Raw genomic sequence first — 8,974 nt, forward strand, 5'->3', positions numbered from 1 at the left:
GGCAGAAAAAGAGCCGTTAGAGCATTTAAGGGAGCATAAAGGCAATTAAAACGGGCAAAAAACTACCGTTGCGGACAATTTCCGTCGCAGGGGTCGACTCATGAGTCGACTCATGCTTCAGAGTCGACTCTGAGTCGACTTCTGTTGCAACAGCCAGAAAATGTTTGATTTCTGGATTTTTTGACCCAAACCAGCAGAGGTCGACCATGAGTCGACTCATGCCTTGTGGGTCGACTCATGAGTCGACCCACAGGTCGTGCCAAGCCAAAAAACCAGCATGCCAAGGGAAATTTTGTGTGCCAATCAGCTCATTGTGCCATGAGTTGACTCATGAGTCGACTCATGCACTTCAAACATCATAACTTCAAAAATATAGTTCAAAAATAATGAAATTTTCACCAATAGATTATAAATCATTTGTTCTACCAAATGATACTATCAAATCAGGATTTTAGTAAATTATGATTTTATCTCTGAAGAGCATAAAGACTTTTTCAATTTAAAAATATTTGTATCCCTTCAATCTGCTTTGTAATCATCAAAATCAATCTAGGAGCAACAATCTCCCCTTTTTGATGATGACAAAATACTTGAACAAAAGTATTTATGTGAATGCATTATAGATTTATATGCTTGAAAAGAGTATGATTCTTTTGGCATGTGATATAAATGATCATATGCAAGAATAGTTTGCCCATTTGCTTAAAGATTTGAAGATATGCTCATTGGATTATGTGATTTTGGTGATAGAGCAGAAAACTTATTTTTGTTATCAGATCAAGCTGTATTTTAAAAATTTGCTCATTCTCATTTGATTTTAGTTTTAGCATCAGAGCAAAAAATAATTATGTGCTTTAATTGCTTTTGATACAAAAAATAATTATGTGTGCCAAAACATGTTTAAGAGTTGATTTGGAAAGTGAATTAGATCATTTTGAGTTTAAGATGTATCAGAACAAGAGAAAAATAAATTTTGCAATGTATCAGAGCAAGAAAAACAATTTTACAATGTTATCAGAAAAAAATTTTACAATATATCAGAGCAAGTTAAAAATTTTAAGATGTATCAGAGTAAGTTAAATTTCTTAAGATGTATCAAGGTAAATAAAATTTCAAAAGATGTATCAGAGCAAGTTAAATTTCTTAAGGTGTATCAAGGTAAATAAAATTTCAAAAGATGTATCAGAGCAAGTTGGAATTTTGAAGTATATCAGAGCATATTTAAATTTTTAAAGCAAATCAGAGCATATGTAAAGAAGTAATTTAAAAGTTACTTATTTTCATTGTACTTAGCATTGTATTTTTGATATTGTTCTTTAAATTCTCCAATTCATTCATTAATTTCTCATAATTTGTAGTTTTGCTTTTGATTTTTGATGGGTTACTTTTTCTTTAATTTTTGTTTAATTTCTCCCCCTTTTTGACATCATCAAACATGGTGAACTCCTCCTTTTTCTGAAACATTCTTTGATTTCTCCCCTTTAGAGTTTATCACAGATGTTTGCTCCCCCTTAATACAGCAATTATTAACAGCAAACAACAACAAAGAGAAGATAATATTTCAACAAGGAGAATATATATAACCAAAATATGATCGACATCATTACAAAAGGTAGAAATATAAGTAAAAAATGATACCATAAAACCATAATTGTTTCAATACATAGTTCATAATATAAAAGTCAACCAGCTAATTGTCAATACATGGCCCCAAAATACAGATCCTAGAACAAGACACTAACACCTAGGATCTAGTAATGATCATGAGAAGTCATGGATCGGAGTCATCAGATATGGGATGAGAAGCTGATGGATCTCGATCAGAAGTGCATCCTCTACCCCGTCTGCCTCTGGCATGAGCAGGAGAGCGAGATGAACTGGGTGGCTGAGTACGCTGAGAGGCTAATGACTGAACAGAAAGGGTGAGTCTGATGGAATCAAGTACGTTCAGTGCTCTGGAAACAGACTGAAGTAGAGAAGTGAACTGAGTGGATGCATGCTCACTCGATCCTCGGATCTCTCTCCTCAGTAACTCATATCCACCCTCCAGTGCTCCTCTGAGCCTGCCAGCCTCTGCAGTGAGGTCTGTGACCTCAATAGTTGACTCCTGTGGCTGAGGATGGGCCAAAGCAAGGACTTGCCCCTGCAAGTCAAGAACTCTGCCAGTCAGTCTCCAGACGGTGTCCTCAAGCTGCTGAATCCGGATGGACTGATCTGATATCATCTGAAACACAGTGGAGATGTGGAGAGTCATGGTCTGATCAGAAGAAGTGGCTCCAGATGCAAAAGAAGTACTGCTCCACTGACTAGATAGCAAAGAAGCCACACGCTGTGATATTTGCTCGATCTGATCGTCAGTCAGTCTGAACTCTGATTGAGGTGCTCTGCTCTCTGGCTGATACACTGATGTGGGCATCCTAGTAAACTCTGAAGGGCCAGCCTCTATATCAGGAATGAACTGGATATTTGGTGATGCTGCCCTGAAGTCATAGACAGGAGATGATGGACCTTCTTCTTCAGCTCTGTCTTCAGTTCTGTCTTCAGCTCTCTCCTCAGCTCTCTCCTCAGCTCTTTCTTCAGAGCCCTTGATCCAACCACCATCAGTCTTTGTAAATCCCATTCGGTGCAGGGTGTGTTGGTTGAAAGTGTCCACATGAGAGAGCTTAGTAGAAGCCTCCCCCTCACAGCTAACTCCAAACCTCCTAAATACTCTAGTAAGGGCCATACCATAAGGCAAGTGTGCCTTGGATCTGTTCAAAGTCTCTCTCATGGCCTCTATCATAAGTGCAGGGAGGTTCAGGGGGGTCTGAGTGATGACATGAAACATGATACAAACATCTCTGCTGGAAAGTAAATCATGCCTACCACTCCTAGGAAAGAAGAGCTTCGTTACCATCTGATGCAGGATCCTCATCTCAATGGACAAAATCTTTGCTTCCAATTTATTTAAACTCCCTGAATAAGTTTCCCCTAGAATAACTCTGATCCCCTCTTCTTTTACTGGGAGTTCCATATAAGAGTAACCCTCACTAGGCAAATGAAGTATTTCTCCCAAAATACTAGAATCCAAGCAAATATCAATACCCTTGACTGTTGAAGTCACTGACCCATTTCCATAATGTAGATTTTGGTAGAATTCTCTAACTAGGTCAACATAGGTGACTTCCTTAAGGGAGCAGTAGAAATCCCATCCTTGGTTTTTAATCTTAGTTGCAAATGTAAAACCCTCTTTTTCAAAGAACCAAAAATCTATATTCTTCCCGGTTTCAACTTTTCTATCAGAAAGAGGATTCTTACTGGGGCTTAGGAAGGATTGAGGGGGACCTTGACCAGATACTGAAGCTGGAGTGGGAGCAGTGGAAGACTGAGCAGCTTGCCTTTTCTTTCGGACAATTTCTTCAGGCTCACGGACTGACTTTCTTCTTTGGGAAAGCTTCATCTTCGGAGCCATATTCACTACAGTAGCAGACAAGAAGACTTGGAGGAACAAGTGAATGAGTGGAGGAGGGATCACAAGAGAGTGAAGAGGGATTTTGGTGGAGAAAAGAGGTGGATTTGGGAAGAACGGTGGAGTGCTAGGGCACGCTCCATCCGTGCCAAACAATGGGAGAAAGCACAAAAATCCCTTTCCAAGGTGGCGATTTTTGGTGGAGAGGAAGAGGGAGAAGTGCCTCGAACTAGATCCTTGGATTTGGAGCAAAAGGAATTGGAGAAGTCAGCTTTTGGAAGGAGGAAGATGAGAGGATGAGTCGGCTCACGAACAGGATCCCGTATAAAAACAATGAGCCCGTGGAAAGTTTGAGGAAATAACAAATTTGCCATTGAGTTGACTCATAGGGGTCGACTCATGAAGTTCAGAAATTCAAAAAAAATATGAATAAATTCCAGAAAAATTTGAAATTTTGGGTGAAGGAGTTTTACTGAAAGATAAGTTTTTAGAATGATAAATTTGAGCTTTTGGGACCAGGATAGATGTTGAAAATTGAGCTCTAAGAATTTTTGACATCAATTCTTGGAAATTGAGAAAAATTTAGGCATATGGATCTAGAATTTCTAGATTTCTCCTAATTTCATAGAATCTATCGTCACTAAGGGCCTTTGTAAAGATATCAGCTAATTGATTTTCAGTGCAAACATATTCAAGAATTATATTTTTGTTTTGAACATGTTCTCTTATAAAATGGTGTCTTATTTCAATATGTTTGGATCTTGAGTGTTGAATTGGATTTTTAGATAGATTTATGGCACTTGTGTTGTCACATCTTATTGGTGTTTCATTAAGTTTGATTCCAAAGTCTTCGAGTTGTTGCTTAATCCACAAGATTTGAGCACAACAACTTCCGGCTGCAATGTATTCGGCCTCAGCCGTAGATAGTGCCACCGAATTTTGTTTCTTGCTAAACCATGAGATTAGGTTAACTCCAAGAAATTGGCAAGTTCCACTTGTGCTTTTTCTATCTAATTTACATCCAGCAAAATCAGCATCTGAATATCCTAATAAATTAATTTGTGAGTCCTTAGAGTACCATAACCCTAGAGTTTGAGTACCATTTAAGTATCTAAGGATTCTTTTAACAGCATTCAAATGAGATTCTTCAGGATTAGATTGATATCTAGCACATAAACAAACACTAAACATGATATCAGGCCTACTTGCAGTTAAATATAATAATGAGCCAATCATACCTCTATAGTATTTTAAGTCTACACATTTACCTTCATCATCCTTGTCAAGCTTACATGAGGGACTCATTGGTGTGCCAATTGGTTTGCAGTTCTCCATTCCAAATCTTTTGAGTAGTTCCTTGGTGTACTTGCTTTGGGTGATGGAGATTCCCTCTTTTGATTGTTTGATTTGGAGTCCGAGGAAGAAGGTGAGTTCTCCCATCATGCTCATCTCGAACTCCCCCTGCATAAGCTTAGCAAAGTCTTGACAAAGGGATTCATTAGTAGCCCCAAAAATTATGTCATCAACATAAATTTGTGTAACTAGCATATCATTTTGATTTCTTTTAATAAAGAGGGTTGTATCTACATTACCTCTTGAAAAACTATTATTTAGTAGAAATTTGCTTAGCCTATCATACCATGCTCTAAGTGCTTGTTTTAATCCATATAAAGCTTTATTTAATCTAAAGACATGATTAGGAAAAGCATGATTTTCAAATCCAGGGGGTTGTTCTACATATACTTCTTCAGCAATATATCCATTTAAAAATACACTTTTAACATCCATTTGAAATAATTTGAATTTCATAAAGCAAGCATATGCAAGTAGAAGTCTAATAGCTTCTAATCTAGCAACAGGTGCAAAGGTTTCATCAAAATCAATTCCTTCTTCTTGATTATATCCCTTAGCAACCAGTCTTGCTTTATTTCTAATTACATTTCCATGCTCATCTAATTTGTTTCTAAAGACCCATTTTGTGCCAATTATAGAATAATTTTTAGGTCTTGATACTAAGGTCCAAATATTATTTCTTTCAAATTGATTAAGTTCCTCTTGTATTGCATTAATCCAATTATGATCATTTTCAGCTTCTTCAAAAGTTTTAGGTTCAAGATGAGATACAAAAGCACAATGATTAACTACATCTCTAAGTGAAGAACGGGTTTTTACCCCATGCATAGGATCACCAATAATTAACTCCTTAGGGTGGTTGTGAACATACCTCCACTCCTTGGGTAGGTCATTTGTACCTTGAGGTTGTTCTTGAATTTCTTCACCTCTCTCATCTTGTTTGTCTTCTTGATCCTTGTCTTCTGGAGTTGCTGAATCTTTCAGAGTGATCTCCTTCATACCTTCTATTAGTGGATCTGCATCATCAACACCCTCATTCTTCCTTGAAGGAAGATCGTTAGATTTATCAAAAACAACATGTATGGACTCCTCAACTACTAAAGTTCTTTTGTTGAAAACTCTAAATGCTTTACTAGTGGAGGAGTAACCTAGAAAGATTGCTTCATCTGATTTTGCATCAAATTTACCAAGTTTTTCTTTGCCATTATTTAATACAAAACATCGGCAACCAAAAACATGAAAATATGCAATATTTGGTTTTCTTCCTTTCCAAAATTCATAGGGGGTTTTCTTTAAAAATTGTCTAATCAAAGCATGATTTAAAATGTAACATGCTGTGTTAATTGCTTCCGCCCAAAAATATCTTGGAAGGTTGCTTCCACAAAGCATGGTACGGGCCATTTCTTCTAAGGTTCTGTTTTTCCTTTCAACTACCCCATTCTGTTGGGGTGTCCTAGGAGCAGAGAAGTTATGGCCAATTCCATTTTCATCACAAAAATTTTCAAAGTCTTGATTTTCAAATTCAGTTCCATGATCACTTCTAATATTTTGAATTGAAAACCCTTTTTCATTAGTGACTTTTCGGTAAAATTTAGTGAAAATATGAAAAGTTTCATTTTTGTGTGCCAAAAAAAAAACCCAAGTAAAATGAGAGTAATCATCTATAATTACAAAGCCATATCATTTTCCTCCTAGACTAGTGGTTCTAGTTGGTCCAAATAAGTCCATATGCAAGAGCTCTAAAGGTCTAGAAGTTGAAACAGTATTTTTGGATTTAAATGAAACTCTAGTTTGTTTACCTAATTGGCATGCATCACAAATTCTATCCTTTTCAAAATTCAGTTTTGGTAAACCAAGAACTAATTCTTTCTTAATTAATTTTGAAAGAGAATGCATGCTAATATGTGCAAGTCTACGATGCCACAGCCAACTAGTCTCATTAACTTTAGCATTCAAGGATACTAGGCATTGCATGTCTAATTTGGCTAAATCATTCAAATCTACCATATAAACATTGCCATGCCTATGTCCTATAAATTTAATGCCATCGTTAATAGGACTAGTCACAATGCAAACAGATGATTCAAAAACAACTTTATATCCTTTATCACAAAATTGACTAATGCTAAGTAAGTTATGCTTTAAACCTTTAACTAACAAAACATTTTCAATGTATTTGGAGGGAGTGATACCAATGTTACCTATCCCGATGATCTTTCCTTTGCCATTATCTCCAAAGGTGACCATCCCTCCATCCTTAGCATCAAGCGTGATGAATTGTGATTCATCACCAGTCATGTGTCTCGAGCATCCACTGTCAAGATACCATTTTCTGTTTCCTCCTTGGGATGCTAGACACACCTGCAAGCAAAGGTCAAGTTTCTGTCTTAGGTACCCAAGCTTTCTTGGGTCCTTTTAGGTTAGTCAAAATGGTTCCTTTTGGAACCCATATTTTCTTTATAGTTGTGTTTGCAGATTTGTTAATAAGGCATGTGTATGATTTATGTCCTATTCTACCATATTTGAAACAAGTAATATTTGTAGACTTGTTACTTGAATAATTTACATAAATATTCTTCAGAAATTTTTATTTCTTCAAGGGATTATAGCCAAGTCCAGCTTATCATATACAGCTTTTTGATTATCAAGAATCATATTTAGTTTGTTTGAACTTAAGGTGAACTTATCTACTATAGGTTTCAGCTTGTTAATTTCATTCTTTAAGCTTTGATTTTCTTGAATCAAGGTGAATTTTTCAATTGAAAGGTTTTCAGCTTGTTTCACTAAGGACTGATTTTTCAATTTCAGTTCTTTATTTTTCATCCCTAGTTTCTTTAATTTATCAATTAAATCATAGAATGCTTCATGCAATTCTTTAAAAGTAAATTCACTAGGGGATTCAGAAGTTACCTCATTTTCGTGTGCCATAAGGCACAGATTGGCTTGTTCTGTTGAGGTTTCCTCATTGGAGCTTGAGTCATCACTCGCACTCCAAGTCGCCATCATTGCTTTCTTTTTGAACTTTTTGGGACCTTTCTTCAGTTGTGGACATTCGGATTTGAAATGTCCCGGCTTCTTGCACTCGTAGCATATAAGGGGTTGATCTTTCTCTTTCTCTTTGCTTTGTTCTCCTTTTATGAATGACTTCTTTCTCATCCCCTGTTTCCTTTTTCTTAGAAACTTCTTAAATCTCCGGGTGATGAGTGCCATCTCTTCATCCTGTTCTTCATCTTCAGTGTCATCTGTTTCATCATCAGACGAAGCTGTGGATTTGAGGGCAATGGTTCTTTTCTTTTTGACTTCATCCTCTTGATGTTGCTTTATACTAAGTTCATGAGTCATCAAGGATCCAAGAAGCTCTTCTAGAGGTAGAGTGTTCAAGTCCTTTGCTTCTTGGATGGCAGTCACCTTGGCTTCCCAAGTTCTTGACAATGACCTGAGAATCTTCCTTACAAGCTCACTGTTAGTATAAGATTTGCCAAGACTCTTCAAACCATTAATTATATCAGTAAAACGAGTAAACATAGCAGTTATGGATTCATCATGCTCCATTTTAAACAATTCATATTTATGCACAAGCATGTTTATTTTAGACTCTTTTACTTGATTTGTTCCCTCATGGGTTACTTCTAACTTATCCCATATTTCTTTAGCAGATGCACAAGTAGAAATGCGATTAAATTCATTTGCATCTAGTGCACAATAAAGAACATTCATAGCTTTAGCATTTAATTGTGCCAATTTCTTATCAACCTCATCCCATTCTTTCTCGGGTTTGGTTGACTCCTCACCATCTATAATCTTGATGAGTGTGTGAGGACCGTTCACTATGATACTCCACATATCATAGTCGAGTGCTTGTATGAATATCTTCATCCGAGCTTTCCAGTAGGTGTAATTAGACCCATTGAAAAGTGGAGGTCGGTTGGTAGATTGCCCCTCGGTTAGAGAAGTACCGACATGGGTTGCATAGATCTTTGGCTCTTTGATTGTTAGATCAAAGAAGGGCTAGAGCATCGGGCTCTGATACCACTTGTTGCCCAGCTATGCAACCCAAGAGGGGGGGTGAATTGGGTTTTTAAAAATTTTAAGCTCAACTAATTACTTATGAAAAGTATTTGTTAAAAGCTTGATGAATGAAAAGAAAGACTTTAATTCAAGATTAATTACCTA

This window comes from Elaeis guineensis, chromosome 1 (genome assembly GCF_000442705.2).
Source record: "Elaeis guineensis isolate ETL-2024a chromosome 1, EG11, whole genome shotgun sequence".
NCBI classification, from domain to species: Eukaryota; Viridiplantae; Streptophyta; class Magnoliopsida; order Arecales; family Arecaceae; genus Elaeis; species Elaeis guineensis.